The sequence below is a fragment of the Panthera onca genome, chromosome C2 (genome assembly GCF_046562875.1).
Source record: "Panthera onca isolate mPanOnc1 chromosome C2, mPanOnc1 haplotype 2, whole genome shotgun sequence".
NCBI classification, from domain to species: Eukaryota; Metazoa; Chordata; class Mammalia; order Carnivora; family Felidae; genus Panthera; species Panthera onca.
This window is the reverse complement of record NC_138347.1, coordinates 987,374-1,006,259: the sequence shown is the minus strand read 5'-3', so window position 1 is coordinate 1,006,259 and position 18,886 is coordinate 987,374. Positions and strand designations below refer to the sequence as shown.

General features: G+C 50.7%; 1 protein-coding gene across 23 annotated transcripts in view; it reads left to right on the top strand.

The window, feature by feature from the left end:
- The window catches only part of PCBP3 (poly(rC) binding protein 3), a 273,712-nt gene that overhangs the window by 149,654 nt on the left and 105,172 nt on the right, over positions 1-18,886 (top strand). Inside the window, exon 1 of one of the 23 annotated variants that reach the window (XM_078452674.2) lies at positions 11,507-11,689. The exons of 21 other annotated variants lie outside the window; for them this stretch is intronic. The gene's annotated coding sequence lies outside the window, so the exon portion shown is untranslated. Of the gene's footprint in view, positions 1-11,506; positions 11,690-18,886 lie in introns of those variants that run through there. One more of the 23 variants, XM_078452660.2, reaches the window with a different exon arrangement.

Below are 18,886 nucleotides of genomic sequence, written 5' to 3'. Positions count from 1 at the left end.
GCTAGGAGTCGATGTGACCCCAAACATCAGAAAGAACCACTGAAGGAGAGAAGGAACGGTTCCATTTCCCTGTTGCTGTGTAAAAAATCACCCCCAAAGTTAGCAATTTAAAGCAACAAGTACTGTCTCAATGTTCTATGTTTGGGCAGCTCTTGACTCGTGCAGTTGCTCTTTGAAGCCTTGAGTGGTGGACATTTAAGATGTCTCATTTGCATGACTGTGGTTGATCCTGGCTGTATCACATCTGGTAACTCTTCACCAAGCCCTGGGTCCTGAAGATTTTCTCCTTTGTTTTCGCCTTTCTTTCTTTTCGCCCTTTCTTTCCATACTTTGGCTATTCTGGTAGTGCTGTTATAAACATTGAGGTGCGTGTGTCCCTTCAAAACAGCACACTTGTATCCCTTGGATAAGTACCTAGTAGTGTGATTGCTGGGTTGTAGGGTAGTTCTATGTTATGTGTAGTTTGAGGAACCTCCATACTGTTTTCCAGAGTGGCTGCACCAACTTGCATTCCCACCAGCAATGCAAAAGAGATCCTCTGTCTCTGCATCCTCGCCATCATCTGCTGTTGCCTGAATTTTTAATGTTGGCCATTCTGACAGGTGTGAGGTGGTATCACATCATGGTTTTAATTTGTATTTCCTGCTATGATGAGTGATGTGGAGCATTTTTTCATGCCTCATTGTTGGCGACATGGTGTATACGAACGCAACCGATTTCTGTGTGTTGATTTTATATCCTGCAACTTTGCCGAATTCATGAATCAATTCTAGCAGTTTTTTGGTGGAATCTTTTGGATTTTCCATATAGAGTATCATGTCATCTGCGAAGAGTGAAAGTTTGACCTCCTCTTGTCCGATTTGGATGCTTTTTATTGCTTTGTGTTGCCTGATTGCAGAGGCTAAGACTTCTAACACTATGTTGAATAACAGTGGTGAGAGTGGACATCCCTGTCTTGTTCCCGACCTTAGGGGGAAAGCTCTCAGTTTTTCCCCATTGAGGATGATACTAGTGTTGGGTCATTCATATATGGCTTTTATGATCTCCAGGTATGATCCTTCTATCCCTACTTTCTTGAGGGTTTTTATCAAGAAACGATGCTGTATTTTGTCAAATGCTTTCTCTGCATCTATTGAGAGGATCATATGGTTCTTGTCCTTTCTTTTATTGATGTGATGAAACACGATAATTGTTTTGCAGATATTGAACCAGCCCTTTATCCCAGGTATAAATCCCACTTGGTTGTGGTGAATCATTTTTTTAATGTATTTTTGGAGCTGGTTGGCTAATATCTTGTTGAGTATTTTTACATCCATGTTCATCAGGGAAATTGGTCTATAGTTCTCCTTTTTAGTGCGGTCTCTGGTTTTGAAATCAAGGTAATGCTGGCTTCATAGAATGAGTTTGGAAGTTTTCCTTCCATTTCTATTTTTTTGGAACAGCTTCAAGAGAATAGGTGTTAACTCTTCCTTAAATGTTTGGTAGAATTCCCCTGGAAAGCCATCTGGCCCTGGACTCTTGTTTTTTGGCAGATTTTTGATTACTAATTTGATATCCTTACTGGTTATGGGTCTGTTCAAAATTTTCTATTTCTTCCTGTTTCAGTTTTGGTAGTATATATGTTTCTAGGAATTTGTCCATTTCTTCCAGATTACCCTTTTAATGGCATATGATTGCTCATAATATTCTCTTATTATTGTTTTTATTTCTGCTGTATTGGTTGTGATCTCTCCTCTTTCATTCTTGATTTTATTTATTTGGATCCTTTCCTTTTTCTTTTTGATCAAACTGGCTAGTGGTTTATCAATTTTGTTAATTCTTTCAAAGAACCAGCTTCTGGTTTCATTGATCTGTTCTGGGTTTTTTTTGTTTGTTTCAACAGCATTAATTTCTGCTCTGATCTGTATTATTTCCTGTCTTCTGCTGGTTTGGGGTTTTATTTGTTGTTCTTTTTCCAGCTCCTTAAGGCATAAGGTTAGGTTGTGTATCTGAAATCTTTCTTCCTTCTTTAGAAAGGCCTGGATTGCTATATACTTTGCTCTTATGACCGCCTTTGCTCCGTCCCAGAGGTTTTAGGTTGTGGTGTTATCATTTTCATTGATTTCCATATACTTTTTAATTTCCTCTTTAACTGCTTGGTTAGCCCATTCATTCTTTAGTAGGATGTTCTTCAGTCTCCAAGTATTTGTTACCTTTCCAATTTTTTTCTTGTGGCTGATTTCGAGTTTCATAGCGTTGTGGTCTGAAAATATGCACGGTAGGATCTCGATCTTTTTGTACTTACTTAGGGCTGATTTGTGTCCCAGTATATGGTCTATTCTGGAGAACGTTCCATGTGCACTGGGGAAGAATGTATATTCTGCTGCTTTAGGATGAAATGTTCTGAATATATCTGTTAAGTCCATCTGGTCCAGTGTGTCATTCAAAGCCATTGTTTCCTTGTTGATTTTTTGATTAGATAGATGATCTGTCCATTGCTGTGAGTGGGGTGTTAAAGTCTCCTACTATTATGGTATTACTATTGATGAGTTTCTTTATGTTTGTGATTAATTGATTTATATATTTGGGTGCTCTCACATTTGGTGCATAAATGTTTACAATTGTTAGGTCTTCTTGGTCTATAGACCCCTTGATTATGATATAATGCCCTTCTGCATCTATTGATACAGTCTTTATTTTAAAGTCTAGATCATCTGATATAAGTATGGCTACTCTGGCTTTCTTTTGTTGACCATTAGCATGATAGATGGTTCTCCATCCCCTTACTTTCAATCCGAAGGTGTCTTTAGGTCTCAAGTGGGTCTCTTGTAAACAGCATATAGATGGATCTTGCTTTCTTATCCATTCTGTTACCCTGTGTCTTTTGATTGGAGCATTAAGCCCACTGACATTTAGAGTGAGTACTGGAAGATATGAATTTATTGCCATTATGATGCTTGTAGAGTTGGAGTTTCTAGTGGTGTTCTCTGGTCTTTTCTAATCTTTGATCTTTGTTGCTTTTGGAATATATATATATATATATATACACATACATATATATATGTATATATAATGTATTTTTGTTTTTTCATCTTTTCTCCTCTCAGAGAGTGCTCCTTAAAATTTCTTGCAGGGCTGGTTTAGTGGTCACAAACTCCTTTAGTTTGTGTTTGTCTGGGAAACTTTTTATCTCTCCTTCTATTTTGAATGACAGCCTTGCTGGATAAAGAATTCTTGGCTGCATATTTTTCTGATTCAACATGTTGAATTTATCCTGCCACTCCCTTCTGGCCTGCCAAGTTTCTGTGGATAGGTCTGCTGCAAACCTGATCTGTCTTCCCTTGTAGTTTAGGGACTTTTTTTCCCTTGCTGCTTTCATGATTCTCTCCTTGCCTGAGTATTTTGTGAATTTGACTGATATGCCTTGTTGATTGTCGGTGTTTGTTGAATCTAGTGGGGGTCCTCTGTGCTTCCTGGGTTTTGATGTCTGTGTCTTTCCCCAGGTTAGAAAAGTTTTCTGCTATGATTTGCTCACATAACCCTTCTACCCCTATTTCTCTCTCTTCCTCTTATGGGACCCCTATGATTCTGATGTTGTTCCTTTTTAATGAGTCACTGATTTCTCTAATTCTTAAATCGTGCTCTTTTGCCTTAATCTCCCTCTTTTTTTCTGCTTCGTTTTTCTCTATAAGTTTGTCCTCTATATCGCTGATTCTCTCTTCTGCCTCATCCATCCTTGCTGCCACTGCATCCATCCGTGATTGCAGCTCAGTTATAGCATTTTTCATTTCATTCTGGCTATTTTTTACTTCTTTTATCTCTGCAGAAAGGGATTCTAATCTATTTTTGACTCCAGCTAGTATTCTTATTATCGTGATTCTAAATTCTGGTTCAGACATCTTGCTTGTATCTGTGTTGGTTAAATCCCTGGCTGTCGTTTCTTTGTGGTCTTTCTTTCAGGGTACATTCCTTCGTTTTGTAATTTTGAAGGGGGAAAAGGAATGACTAAGGTAGAAAAATTAAAATTAAAAAATAATTAAAATTAAAAGAATATTAAAATTAAAAAATTAAACACACACAAATCGGATAAATGATGCTAGATCCTATGTGTGTTTTGGTCTGGGTGTTGAAAGTGGTTTGACAGATTAGAGAAGAAAAGGTGGGGGGAGAAAAAAAAAGAAATAATTGGAGAATTTGAATAAATGAATACACTGAAGTACACTAACATGAGATGGTGGGAGTAAAATAGAATTTGAAAAAATTTACATAAAAGCAAAAAATGTATTTAAAAAATTAAAAATATTTTTAATAGATTGAAAGTAAAAATGAAGTTTTTCTCCTTCTGCATTCAAGAAAAAGAAACAAAAAAGAAAAAAGAAAAAGAAAAAAAGGAAATTGTTTGAAAATTTGAAAAGGTGAATACACTGAAGTAGACTAAAATAAAATGATGGAAGTAAAATAGAATTTGAAAAAATTTACACAAAAGTAAAAAATATAGTAATTAAAATTAAAGAAAAATATTAATAAAAATTGAAAATAAAAATGAATTTCTTCTTGTTCTGTATTCAAGAAAAAGAAAAGAAATGTAAAAGAGAGAAAAAAAAGAAAATTGAATAGATGAACCTGCTAACAGATTGAAGTTGGACTGAAATTACTTCATTTTCCCCTAGAGGTCAGTCTATGTAGTGCCTTATCGTCCATAAACTAAGCTGGCGGTGAGACTTGTGTTCTTGAAAGTTGGCCCAGTTCGGCGGGGCTCAGCGTAATGGCTCCACTGTCCACTAGATGGCGTTGCTCAGCTCACTGGGCTGGATCGTTGTGTATGTGCCTGCGCGGGAGCGGTGAAAATGGTGCCAACCAGCTACCCAGTCTGTTCTCCAGGATCAGCAATTGCGCACCGGTCCTCTGTCTTCAGCTCTTGTCCACTCCCCGCTTTTTCACTCTCCGTGACCAGGTCCCAGGCAGTACCTCTCTCCCGAGTTTTGTTTCAGATGCTGCTGTTTTCCCCGGCCCCTTACTTCCGAAGGACTACAGCTTTCACCTGTTCCACCCCTCTGTGGGAGGGTCTCACTGAGCAATGGCCAAATGAGCAATGGCCGAATATCAGCTGCACCCAGGAACGCCCGCTGGACCCTGCTGTTGCTGGTGCTCTGGCTAGGTGCCAGTCCACTCCAGAAAAAGTCTGTGAGATAGTGTAGCAGCAGTGTTTCAGGGATTATGGAAAATCACAACACACATCTGGCACCAGGCTTCACCCTTAATGACCTTGTTCCAGCACCAGTGAATGTAGCTGTTTTCCGGGGTCTGCTGGGACCAGGTGGCTTCAACAGTCTCTACCAAATGCCCTTCTAGCAATGGAACCGCTTTTCTCCGTGTGGCCTGAGAACCTCCCGGACCCCACTCTGCTCCTGGGGATTCGCCCTTCCCACTAGAGCACTGCCAGGTATCGAGCTGCGGAGTTGCAGTCTTTGCACTCCCCTTGTTTACAGTCTTTTTTTAAATTTTTTTTTCAACGTTTTTTATTTATTTTTGGGACAGAGAGAGAGACAGAGCATGAAGGGGGGGGGAGGGGCAGAGAGAGAGGGAGACACAGAATCGGAAACAGGCTCCAGGCTCCGAGCCATCAGCCCAGAGCCTGACGTGGGGCTCGAACTCACGGACCGCGAGATCGTGACCTGGCTGAAGTCGGACGCTTAACCGACTGCGCCACCCAGGCGCCCCAACAGTCTTAATGGAATTTAAACCCTCTCTTTTCTCCTTTCGCCCTTTTTAGTTTAGTCCCTGCAGCTGTTTCCAATTTTCCAGTTTCTCTCCAGCTGCTTTTGGGGAGGAGTGCTTTTCCTGTATTCTCCCCCCTCCCCAGTCTCCGTCCTCTCTCCGCTCACAAAAGCACCTCCCTTCCTGCACCTTCTTGCTCCCCAAGGTCATCTCTCCGCACCACATACCTACTGAATTTTGTGGTTCAGGTTGTGCAGATTGTTGTGTTAATCCTCCGATCAGTTTTCTAGGTGTATAGGATGGTTTAGTGTTGGTCTGGCTGTATTTCATGGACGTGAGACACACAGAAAACTTCATGCTGTTCTGCCGTCTTGGCTCCTCCCCGTTTTGTCTCTTAAAGGCCTCATATGAGTGAAGTCATATGATTTTTGTCTTTCTCTGACTAATTTCACTTAGGATAATACTCTCCAGTTCCATCCACGTAGTTGCAAATGGCAAGATTTCATTCTTTTTTATTGCCGAGTAATACTCCATTAAGATATTTTATTGCCGAGTAATACTCCATTAAGATATATACCACATCTTCTTTATCCATTCATCCATCGATGGACACTTGGGCTCTTTCCATACTTTGGCTATTGATGATAGTGCTGCTATAAACATTGGGGTGCATGTGTCCCTTTGAAACAGCACACCTGTATCCCTTGGATAAATATCTAGTAGTGTAATTGCTGAGTCATCAGGTAGTTCTATTTTTAATTTTTTTTTAGGAACCTTCATACTGTTTTCCAGAGTAGCTGCACAGTTTGCATTCCCACCAGCAATTCAAAAGAGATCCTCTGTCTCCACATCCTTGCCAACATCTGTTGTTGCCTGAGTTTTTAATGTTAGCCATTCTGACAGGTGTAAGGGAGTATCTCATTGTGGTTTTGATTTGTATTTCCCTGATGATGAGTGATGTGGAGCATTTTTTCATGGGTCAGTGGCCATCTAGATGTCTTCTTTGGAGAAGTGTCTGTTCATGTCTTTTGCCCATTTCTTCACTGGATTATTTGTTTTTTGAGTGTTGAGTTTGATAAGTTCTTTATAGATTTTGGATACTAACCCTCTGATATGTCATTTGCAAGTATCTTCTCCCATTCTGTCGCTTGCCTTTTAGTTTTTCTGATTGTTTCCTTCACTGTGCAGAAGTTTTTTATTTTGATGAGGTCCCAGTAGTTCATTTTTGCTTTTGTTTCCCTTGCCTCTGGAGACGTGTTGAGTAAGAAGTTGTTGTGGCCAAGATCAAAGAGGTTTTTGCCTGCTTTCTCCTCGAGGATTGTGATGGTTTCCTGTCTTACATTGAGGTCTTTCATCCATTTTGAGTTTATTTTTGTGTCTGGTGTAAGAAAGTGTCCAGGTTCATTCTTCGGCATGTCGCTGTCCAGTTCTTTCAGCACCACTTGCTGAAGAGACTGTCTTTATTCCATTGGATATTCTTTCCTGCTTTGTCAAAGATTAGTTGGCCATACGTTTGTGGGTCCATTTCTGGGTTCTCTATTCTGTTCCATTGATCTGAGTGTCTGTTCTTGTGCCAGTACCATACTGTCTTGATGATTACAGCTTTGTAGTGTAGCTTGAAGTCTGGGATTGTGATGCCTCCTGCTCTGGTTTTCTTTTTCAGGATTGCTTTGGCTATTTGGAGTCTTTTCTGGTTCCATACAAATTTTAGGATTATTTGTTTTAGCTCTGTGAAGAATGCTGGTGTTATTTTGATAGAGATTGCATTGAATATGTAGATTGCTTTGGGTAGTATCAACATTTTAGCATTTGTTCTTCCTATCCAGGAGCATGGAATCTTTTTCCATTTTTTTTGTGTCTTCTTCAATTTCTTTCATAAGCTTTCTATAGTTTTAAGTGTATAAATTTTTCACCTCTTTGGTTAGATTTATTCCTAGGTATTTTATGGTTTTTGGTGCAACTGTAAATGGGATTGATTCCTTGATTTCTCTTTCTGTCGCCTCATTGTTGGCGACATGGTGTATACGAACGCAACCGATTTCTGTGTGTTGATTTTATATCCTGCAACTTTGCCGAATTCATGAATCAATTCTAGCAGTTTTTTGGTGGAATCTTTTGGATTTTCCATATAGAGTATCATGTCTTGATGGAGAGACTTTTTAAAAATTATTATGTAATTGTTACGGTTTTGGAGTGATGGTGGGGGGTGGGGTTTGGACCTTATGGCCAAGAAAGAATTCTTGAGAAGTCTTTGGTGCAAAAAAGGTGATTTTATTAAAGCCGGGTACAGGATCCAAGGGCAGAAAGAGCTGCACTGGGTTTGTAAAGGTAACTGGTTATATACTATGGAATTGGGGGAGGTAAGGGCAAAAGGAAGGTTTCTAGAAGGACTTTCATATGATAAAGAGAACTCAAGATCCTGGAGGCCTAGCTATTGTCAAGCTGAGGTTGTTCTTCCCTCTAGCAAAGCATTAACTTTAAGACAGTAGAGAGTTCAAAGAAATTTAATTTTATTTACCATTTCCTTCTTGCCTTATTCCCCACATCACTGTGGAGGGAAAGGTGATGTTGGGGCTCCAGGAAACTGAGTCTACAGGTTTCTGGAGATTGGGCTGTTAGGATTGCCTTTTTCTTATAATTTGCTAAGACATTGGTAAACTGTTTGAGACTCCTGTCCTGCATGACTGTGATCTCTATTAGCTAACCATGGGTTTTCCCCTTTCCTTTGTCCTTGGGCAGCCTAGAGAGCCTGAGGAATGTCACAAGTACCCCATGAGTATGTGTGGGGGGTGTTATTTTGTGCTTTGTCCTCAGCCTGCCTTCTGCTCCCTCATCATGACCTTCTTTGTCTTTGCTTATCATTGTTTTTGCTCAGAAGTCTGCTGTATCAGGTATTGATGTAGCCTTTCCTGATTTTTTAAAATTAATGTTTACTTAGCATATAGTTGGGACATATTTTTTCTTTAATCCATTCTGCCAATCTCTCTTTTAATTGGTGTATTTAGGCCATTTATATCCTAACGTAGTAATTATAGCTATGTTAGGACTTAAGGCTGTCCTTTGTTTTGTGTTTGTCCTCTCTGGTTTTGTTTTCTGTTTACTCCCCTTGCCTCCCTTTGGGTTACTCGACCATTTTTTTTTGGAATTCCATTTGATTTATCTATAACATTTTTCAGTGTATGTCTTTGTATATACACTGTATGTACACCAATCTTTAAATGGTTCCCTTAAGTATTATGCCATACGTATTAACGTGGTATACTTATCACATGTGGTGTCAGTATTTACTAGTTTGAGTAAATGATAGAAAATTTCCACTTAGATCACTTAACCCTTCTCCTTTATAGAATCCTTGTCATGGCTATTTCTGCTCCATAAATTGACATCCACATTCAACGTTTCGAGTTTCTCCTCCAGCTGCCTAACACAATTTAGATCACTCACAAGGAGAAAGACAGCCTACCACATTTACACACACTTCTGCTTTTTGTGTTGTTCTTTCTCCATTCCCGGGCTTCCACGTCTCTGTCATGTTCCCTTTGTGCTTGAAAAGTTCCTTTATCGGTGTTTTAGGAGAGATCTGCTGAAGACAAATCCTTGGTTCTTTCTTTTTAAACTTGAGAATGTGCACCTCATTCCTGAGGGTCGGTTTCACTGGCCAAAAGACTCCGGATGACCGTTCTTGCTTTCCGCACCTGAAGAAGACTGTCCGGCACTTTCTTTCTGGCCTCCGTGCTTGCTGATGAAAGACCCATTGTCATCGGGGTCACTGCCCCTCTGTAGGTAGTGTGAGCATTTCTCCCTGGTTGCTCCCTAGAATTTTCTCTCTTCAGTATTCTGAAGGTCTTGGTGCAGATTTCTTCAGGTTTATCCTCTTTGGAATTTGCAGACCTTCCTAAATCTGTAGGTTTTTGTCTTTCATCAAATTTGGAAAATTTTCCGCCATTCATTTCCTCAACTGCTTTTCAGTTGTATCTTCTTTCTCTTCCTCTTCTGGGACTTCGATGTCACAAATATTAAATCATCCAATCATGTCTTTTTTCATTTTCTTTTCTCTGTTGTTCAGTTTGGTGATTTCTATTGTTTTGTCTCCCAGGTTCACTGATTCTTAGCTCTGTCATCTCCCTCTGCCATTGTGCCTGTCTGCTGAGTTTTTATTTTAGGTTTTATATTTGTCGGTTCTACATTTCCCATCTGGTTCTTCTTTTGGCCCTTCTATTTAGTTGCTGAGCTCTTTCTTATTCCCGTTTGTTTTAAGCATGTGGATATTGCTCATTGAAGCATTTTTATTACAGCTGCTTTAAAATCCCATCAGATCATTCCAACATCTGTGTCATTTCAGGGCTAGCTTCTGTTCATTCTCTTTTCTTATTCAAGTTGAGATTTCCCTGGCTTGGGTGAGACGAGTTTTGGACTGCTTGTCTCCTGCACATTGGGTATCATGTCCTGAGACCCTGGCACAATGGTCCAGGTGGGGCTGCTATTCAGCTCCACTTTGAGCTCCTCTGGCCTGGGTCCCACACGAGGACAGCACTGCCCCCGCCTCCGGCCTCCACTTCTGTCCCTCCTCGCCCGGCTCACCACTCCTGTTTGGTTCCCCGCTGCACCCCAGACCCTGCCTTGTTGCTGCTGTGTCCGGGGTGATCAGGTTTCCACTCTGCTCCGCTGGCAGCAGGGAAGGGCGGGCACCTCTAGTGCCTCTCCCTGCCTTGATGTGCTTCATCACCCCGCGTGAGGGTGGGAGTTCTGCTCCCCGGAAGCCCCACACGCAATCACCAGCATCCTTATAAGAGAGGAGGAGGGAGATTTGCTCACAGACTCCGGGGAAGGCCATGTGAAGATGGGGCGGAGAGAGATGAGAAGAAGGTCATGTGGCTGCCAGCTCAGGGGGGACAGATGCTCCCTCACGCCCTCTGGAGAGCGTGTGGCCCTGCCACCGCTGAGCTGTGGGCCCGGAAGCCGTGACTGTGGGCTTCGGGCTCTCAGCGCCATAAGAGAGGACGCCGTGCTTCTGTGGCCTCGAGTCCTGTCCTTGGCGACACCGGTGGCCGTTCGTTACAGCAGCTGTAGAATGCACATGGGGTTCTTTTTCTTTTCTGTCTTTCTTGACTTCCGCTCTATTTATGTTCCTTCCATGAGTATTTTCTTCACCCTCCTTAGCCTCCTTACGACAGTTTCTCCAAAATCCTGTCTGGGTATTCCAGCAAGTGGCCACTTTGGAATCAGTATGTCAATTCTGGGTTTTTTCCCGTGCTTTGTACGCTGAGTGATTCTGGCTCCTATTCCGAACGTTTTGACGTCGTGTTGCGAAGACCCTGGGTTCCGTCGCCGACTTCGTCCGCGGGCGGCCGTAGCCACGCACCACGCACCGGGCGCTCAAACCACGAACACTCGCTCTCGCAGCTCCGGGGGCGCGGGCCCAAGACCAAGGTGTCAGCACGGTCGGGTTTGGTGAGACCTCTCTTCCTGACCCCCTGTGTCCTCCCACGGCTTTCCCTCCCCGCGTTCCTGTGGGGACAGATGGGCAGGAGCCTTGGTGGGGGCCCAGGGGGCCCTCTGGTCTTCCCTCTTACCCGGACAGTAACCCCATCGGATCGGGGCCCCACCCGCGGGACCCCGTTTGACCTTAATCGCTCCCTTAGAGGCCCCGTCTCCAAGTGCCGTCACTTTGGGGGTTAGGGCTTCAACACCGGGACCGTGGGGTGCCGCTCGGTCCGGGGCAGTCACGTGTCCCCTGACAGTGCGCCGCGGCTGGCCCGTCACAGAGGTGGGTCCCTCGCTGGCTCCACATTGCCGGCCGCGGGCCTCCTGGGGTGGCGGTGGAGCCCGCTTAGTTCTCTGAAACCGCAGCGCCCGGGGCCTGCCTCGCCCGCGTGCGATCCGGGAGCCCTGCGTGGGGGCAGAGCGGACGCGCAGGACCCGGGGCTCGGCCTCTGCCTTCCAGCATTTCCCCCCGCCTGCCGGCCGCCGCCGTCCTCGGTCCTTCAAGCCGGTAAGAGGGCGGACCTTCTCCTGGAGCCGCAGCGGCCCTCAGGCTGAGGGCCCCAAGAGATGGGGAGTCTGCCCGGCGTGGGTCCCTTCTTCCAGGGCCTGGCCCGCCGCCGGGGACGCCGACGCCTCGGGAAGCCGTCGTCCGCCTCCGTCCGTGGGCCCCCGCCGCTGCCGTCGGGAAGGGGCGCGGGTCTCGCGCGGCCCGTGGGCGGGGGGGACGGCGTCCGTCTCTGGGGGTGAAGCGGGCGGGGCCGCGTCTGGCCCCCGGGGCCCCCTGCGCGCGTCCTTCCCGGGGATCAGGAAGGAGCGCGCGCGTCCACGCGGCCCAGGGTGGCCTCGAGTCTCGCGGCCTTTGCTCGGCTCTCACCGCGCGCCGCTTGAGCGGGGCCGGAAGGAAAGCCAGCCCCGTTTCTCCGAGGGGCTCCCCTGAGCCCCCGAGGCTCGCAGAGGAGCCCAACCGGGGCTGGGGCGAGACGCGCGGTGTGCGGCGCCCCGAGCAGCGGCCGGCCCGTGCCCTCCCACCGCCTTCAGATCCCGCGTGGTTTGGTGCGGTCCTTCGGGCTCTGCTTGGTGGATCTCGTCGCCCACAGCCTGGGCGGCGGGGACGCGCCGGCCTCCCGGCCGGGCTCGGGGCCGCAGGAGATGGCAGGGCGGTTCTGAGTGCGGGGTGGGGGGGCAGCAGGAGTAGGGGAGTAGGGCAGGGGCAGACAGGGTGGAGTCTGCGGGGAGCGCGAGCCCCCTAGACGTCACCCCCCCCCCCCCCCCCCTTGGTGCTCAGGGTGGGCAGCTCCTGCCGGGAGCTCGTGTTGAAAGAGTTTCTGTCCTGTGACCGGGGCGGGGCTCCTGGCACAGGCTTGCTGGCTGGAGGGTCCCCGTCCGCATCTGTCCTCCGGTCTGAATGAAGCGCGGAAGAGCTTGTGTCTGTCTGTCTTCGGCCCGGACGGAAGTCAAGGACCGGCACCCTCCCCATATTCTGAACGACAGTCTCAGGCCTTTCCTGCACCGGCGCTCTCCCGCGCACAGAGGGTTGAGTGACGTTCTGCGGCACTGAACGTGGCCGGCTTCCGCCAGTGCTCGGGTTCTTCCTCGCGAGTCACGTCCCGGGTCGTGTGCTGATTGTGGAATGTACTGAAGTCTGTTTTCTTCTGACGTAGGAGAGAATAAGTGTGTTGGGATTCACCTCGCCGGCGTGCCCCGTAGCACCAGCCGCACACACCGCGCTTCGGGGGACCGTGTGCCTTTGGGTGCTGCCGTGTGACAGACCGTTTTAAAGTGAAGATAGAGACAGACAGGAGGTCTTTTGGGTGTGACTGGATTTGAGGAGCTGTGAGTAGGTGGGTGCCGTGGCTGGGGAGCTGAAGCCGGCACCAGCGAAGTCACAGCGCCGTGGTCGTGTGGTCCCGTGTGGGCCCCTCACGCCTGTCGGCCTTGCGGGCAGGTCTCCTTGCCATCCGGGGCCTGGGACCTGAACCTCCCGGGGCTCCATGAGCCTCGTGAGCCTCGAAGAGCCACGTTAGGAGAGGGGACGACCCTGAAGGGCGACTTCCGTCTGCAGCCTGGAGGTGTCTGGGGACCCGGTGTGGTCCTTGCAGGTGCCCCAGCAGGCTGCTTTCCTGCCTGTCTAGACCTGGGTCCCGTCACACCTTCCTGCCTCCAGCTCCGGCCCCGGAGCCCAGCTCACCGGACGGCGGGCACCCGGCCTGTGGATCGAGGCCTCCTGCCCCCAGTCCTCTTTGTGTGGTACCGAGGCCCTGAGGCCGAGGGTTGCGGGGGTCCAGGGTGCGCCCCACCTCGCCCGTGGCCCTGGGCACCGGCTGGACCGGGGGTATTTTGCCAGCATCTTCGGGGAAACCATTTCACAATACGTTTTAGTAAGTGTAGTTTATTTGAATGTTATTTGTGGGAACAAGAAAGACATACTGCGGTTTCCATAAAAACTAAATTATGTTTTATTTCCTTGTTGAATTTGTTTTCTTTGAAATGAGCCGGGAAGGAGCGGGAGCACGGATGCTGTGCTGTGTGTGCTCGGTTCAGAGCCTGTGTTTGTCCCTCTGCTCCCTGGGCCCTCCCCGGAGACCTTCAGGAGCAGAGCGGGCTTCCTCCCACTGCCCGCGTGACACTGCTGCTCCTGGGGCGCGGTCAGTGGAGCTGGGGTGGGCCTCTGGTCCCACTTCCTCCTCTCGCCCCGGCGCTCTCTGGAACCCGTGGCAGGGCCGTGAGGTGGCCTCTGGGTCCCACTCAGGCGTCTGCTTCATGTACTGGTGTTTGCGGAGAGCTGTGTTTAGAGAAAGGGTTCCGTGGCTTGAAGAAGTTTGAAAGCGGCCGCTATTCAGAAGAAATCGTTGTTTCAGAACCACGTGTAGACGTGTGCCACAACGTAGAGCACTGGGGACCCTCCAGGGCGGGCTGGGGACCGGTCCAGGGACCTGGGGACTGTGGCTGCGTGCTGATAAGGCTGACACCCAAGGTGGCTCTGCGTATGCCTCGTGGTGGGGCGGGGGTGGAGGGGGGCTGTGTGACGTGACCACCGGGTCTCCGAACCCTTGGTGGGCTGTCAGGACGGCCTGGATGTGGGGCAGAGCAGCTGCCTGAGGAAGCTGAGCTTGAACTGCCCCCGAGGCAGCTGTGCAGGGGTGTCAGCAGTGGGACGGTGGGGCGGGGTGCCGCGGGGGGGTGGGGAGTGGGGGCTGCTGAACGGAGAAGGGAGAGCGAACTGCAGGTGACTGATGGGAACCGTTTTGCCTGAAGTGACAGCCTCTGGTGGCCTGGGAAAACACATTCTCGCCCTGGCTTCCAGCCCGCTCCCCGCTTCTCCCGGGCGTGTTGGGAGCTGCGTGGGGGACCGCATGTGAGGGCCGGAGGGGGCGGTCTGTGTGTGCACTTCCCTGTGGAGTTGTGTCACACGGAAGCCTTGTCCACACCCCTGTTACACGTAAGTTGAGACCCATCACATAGGGCACTCCGCTGCAGGAGGAGGGTGCGGTTGAAGCGGAGGGAGACGCCTGCCCTGTGGGAACCCTGGCCGCAGGGCACTGGCCCGGGAGCCTGCGTGACCTGTGTCTGCTCCCAGAGGTCCGGACAGGCTCCTGGTGCCCAGGTGCCCTCGCCGGTCCCTCCGTGTCGGGTGCTGGGCCAACCAGCCCAGCCCTTGGCTGCTGCCTGTGGACTGCGTGTCTGTACCTCAGGGCCCTTCTCCCCATGTCTTCTGGGACACTGATTTCTGGGAAGAAGTATATATTTGGTCTTCGTCCCTGTTCGTGGCCCAGAGGACCAAGGGCTTTAACCTCAGATGGTCCCGAGCGAGGAGAGCACAAAGGTGTCTTGTGTTACCTTAGACAAATGTGCTTTGGAAAGCACCCCGCTGACCGGGGCGTGGGGGGTGGGGGGTGGGGGGTGGGGGGGAGGGGCTGGGGACGCAGAGAGGAGCTGAGGGTTTCATCAGTCGCCAGTGGCCAGTGAGTTGATCATCATGTCTGTGTAATGAAGCCTCCATAAAACGCAAAAGAGCTGGGGTTTGGGGAGCTTCTGGTGGGGAGAGTGGCCCCCAGCACACGGAAGCCCCACACCCCTTCCCTGTTTCTGGTACAGGTCTCTCCATCTGACTGTTCCTGGGTTTCATCCTTTTCTAATGAACTGGTGATCTAGTGAGTAAAATGTTTCTCTGAGATCCGCGGGCCGTCCTAGCAAATTAACTGAACCTGAGTCTGGGGACCTGGGAACCTTGACTGATAGCTGGTCGGTCAGAAGCACAGGGGACAGCGGGACTTGAAACTGGCTTCTGAGGTGGGGGAAGGGCGGTCGTGGGATCCGACCTCAGTCTGGGTAGACGGTGTCAGAAATGAGTTGGATCGTAGGACGCCCAGTGGGGTCGGAGGCTTGCTTGGTGTGGGAAGTGCTGTGCGGGGGCCGCTGTCAGAATCCCGTGTTCGCACTGCGGGGTCCTCCCCTCCCCACAAGCTGACTCCGGTTTGCTTCCCCTCTGGGAGCCGGCCACCTGGAGCTCTCTGCGGCCATCCGATGTGTGAGTCCCGTTCAGGGGCGACGTGGGGTCCGGGCCACCTGTCCGTGCAACTTGCTCGAGCCCTTGGCCCTACTCGTGTCCGGGGCCAAGCGTGCCTGGCCTAGGTCGTGGTGGACCCGGTGGTGCCCGCATGGAGCTGTCCGTGGCCACGTGTTCACTTCTCGTCCCGGGGGTCAGCGGGAGCTGCTTTGTAGAGTGACGGATCCTCTGTCACAGAAGGCGTGGCCTTGCTCTAGAACCCGGGCCGTCTGCACGGTGTCGCTGGCAGTGGGACTCGCCGGGGCCTCTGCACAGCCGGCCCGTCCACCCCGGTTCCTCCAGCAGCTGTGCGGGCGAGGCTGCAGGGCTCCTGTGGTGCTTGGAGTGGTTTTCCCGGGGCAGCGGAGGTGGCCCGCACAACCCAGAGGTTCCCCAGGAGGTATGCCCTTTTCTGCGTGCTGGCGGGCATAGGGCACAGTGGGTCCTTCACTTAGAGGACCTGTCCTGGCGGCCGCCCCATCGTGCACGCGGTGCTGACACGCGGGCCCCTGAGCCCTTGGAAGTTACCTTCCACCCTGCGGCCGCCGCACCTCCCAAAGTATCCAGACCGCTTGCTATTGCCTGGCACCGTGTCCATTTAGAAAGCTCCAGCCACGAAGTCGTCCAGCCTGACGTCCGGGTCGTGCTGCGACGCGGTCAGGGCTCCCGAGGAGGGCGTGTGGCAGAGCAAACAGTTCCCGTAGCCCCGAGGGGAGCCGTGACTGTGCTCTGCTGTCTTCCGAGGGAAGGCTGACCGAGGTCGGTCCTCTGTCCTGGTGGGACCAAGATAGATGTGTCCCAGGCAACTCGCTGGGACAAGTGTAGGGGCCACGCGGCGCTGCCACTGGGCCAGTCACTTGGCTGGGACCACAGCGGTCCGCTGTCATGGGCCATGATCTGTCTGGTCTTTATGGTGGGGAGCAGAAAGGGGTGCTCCTGGGTCCAGCGCCCTGCAGCCCCGAAATCCTTCATGGCGGCCTGACTGTGGCTTTGCTGGCATGCCGCCTCGCCTGGAGTGGTGAGGTCCCCAGGAATCCTACTTGGCCATTTCTACTTAATGTAGAAATTTCTACTTAATGTAGGCCACAGGGAATGTCCCGGCAGCTGCTACGTACCTCGTCCACTTAACGCTTTTAGGGATTGGGTAAATCACCCCAAGTTGCGTGGGGTAAAATGTCCCTAGTTGCGTGTGCAGACGTGCAGGCCAGGGCCCCATTCACTGTGTTGACTGGGGTTTTGTGGTGGCGTTTGCGTCCCGGGAAGGCCTGGGCGTTCTCTCTCCCCGGCACCCCGTCATCCCGTCCGTCGGGGTCCGGTGAATGCCCGTTCTGTGCCATGGGCTGTCACAGGGTCTCCCTTCATCGTTGACTCTGCCGAGTGGGCAGCTCGGGCCTGGGGGCTGGGCGCGCTTTCCAGACCCTCCCGGGAAGTGGGTGACGTCCACCCTCCTTCCAGCCCTCAGGTCCGGCTAGCGTGCCGGGTCAAGGGCACCTCCATCCCGGGGACACACCAGTGCGCTTACCGTGGCCCTAGAGCCCTGTGGGTCAGTGCACCCGCTGGCCCCTGCCCTGCGGCCCGTTACATGGCTCTGCCCGCCTAGCCGCATCTGCTGTCCCGGACCCAGGTCTGCCCCGCGCCCAGTACTGAGCTCTGCTGCTTCCAGTTCGTCCCTCATCGCCTCCTCCGGGAAACGCTGGCAGGACACCTTCCGCCCCACTCTGCGTGCGCACCCCATTTACGTTTCGCTCGTCTTGGGGCGCCCAGGCCCTACTCGCACAGCGCTGCTCACAGGCGCCGCTTCCTGCCCCTAAAGCCTCCCGTGCTTCCCCGGAAGGGGACCTGTCCTCTGGGGGCCACTGCCCCAGGCCGCCCCCCCCTTGCCCCCTCTCCAGCACACAACTCAGCGGCTGCACCCCACTCTCCACACTGTCCACCGCGGCCCCGGCTCACGGGCGCCCCCCGGGCTGGCCTGGAGTTCTGTCTTCGGGCCTGGGGGCTCTGGGTGACTCGGGGCCAGGTCAGCTTGTTTTCTGAGAGGAGTGGGAAAGCCATGGGCTCCGCCGCCGGTCCCGGTGAGCTGCGGCCTCCAGGGGGTGGGGGAAGAGCCCCGGCCCCGAGACTCGGGCACACGCAGCCGGCGCCTCCGTCAGCCGCTCCTCCAGGAAACCCGCGGGGGCTGTGAGGACCCGCCTGCTGCGGACAGGACACCGCTTGGTCGTCAGGAGGGAGGGACACTGGGTGCTGCCAGGACACCTGGAGACCCTGTAGGCATGGGTCCCGGCAGGGCCAGCAGGTGCTCTGTGCCCGCGAGAACCGTCTCAGTTTTGTGGGTCGTGGAGTCTTCGTGGCACCCACTGCGCTCTGCCCTCACGGCCTGAAGCCAGTGAGTGGGAGTGTGTTCAGTGAGTGTGTGGGTGTGCCCACGTGCCCATAAAACTTGAACCGCAGCAAAGGGCTGGGGCTGGGTTTGGGCCCAGGAACACATTGTGTTTCCAGAGGATGTGTTGCTGCAGCCGTGCCGTGGGGCCACGGACCTCTGCTGCCCCCCAGTGGTGAGGATGTGGCTAAAGGAGGCCAGCTCCTTTCCTCTACACGTACCTCTTGGGATGCCCAGATTGGAAGTAACTTGACCCTTGAACACGCAGGATTAGCGCCCCCTCCCCCCCTCCACGCAGTCAAAAATATACGTGTATTTTTTTAATTTAAATTTTAGTTAGTTATAGTGTAGTATTGGTTTCAGGAATAGGTGTCAATGATTCATCACTTACATACGACACCCAGTGCTCATCACAAGTGCCCTCCCTAATCCCCCCATCCCCCATCTAGCCCGTCCCCCACCCACCTCCTTCTGTCAACACTCGGTTTGTTCTCTGTCGTTAAGAGTCTGTCATGGTTTGTTTCCCTCTTTTCTCTTTTTTCCCCTCTTCCCATATGCTCGTCTGTTTTGTGTCTTAAGTTCCACCTACGGTATGTCCTCTGACCGACTCACTTCACTTAGCATAATCCACTCTAGTTCCATCCACATTGTTACAAATGGCAAGATATCATTCTTTTGGATAGCTGAGTAAAAAGTAAGCAGGAGTCCCTAAGTTGTGGGACTGGCCGAAAAGCATTAGGACCTAGATAGAAAAAAGGAAAACGAAACCAGGGGAACTTGCT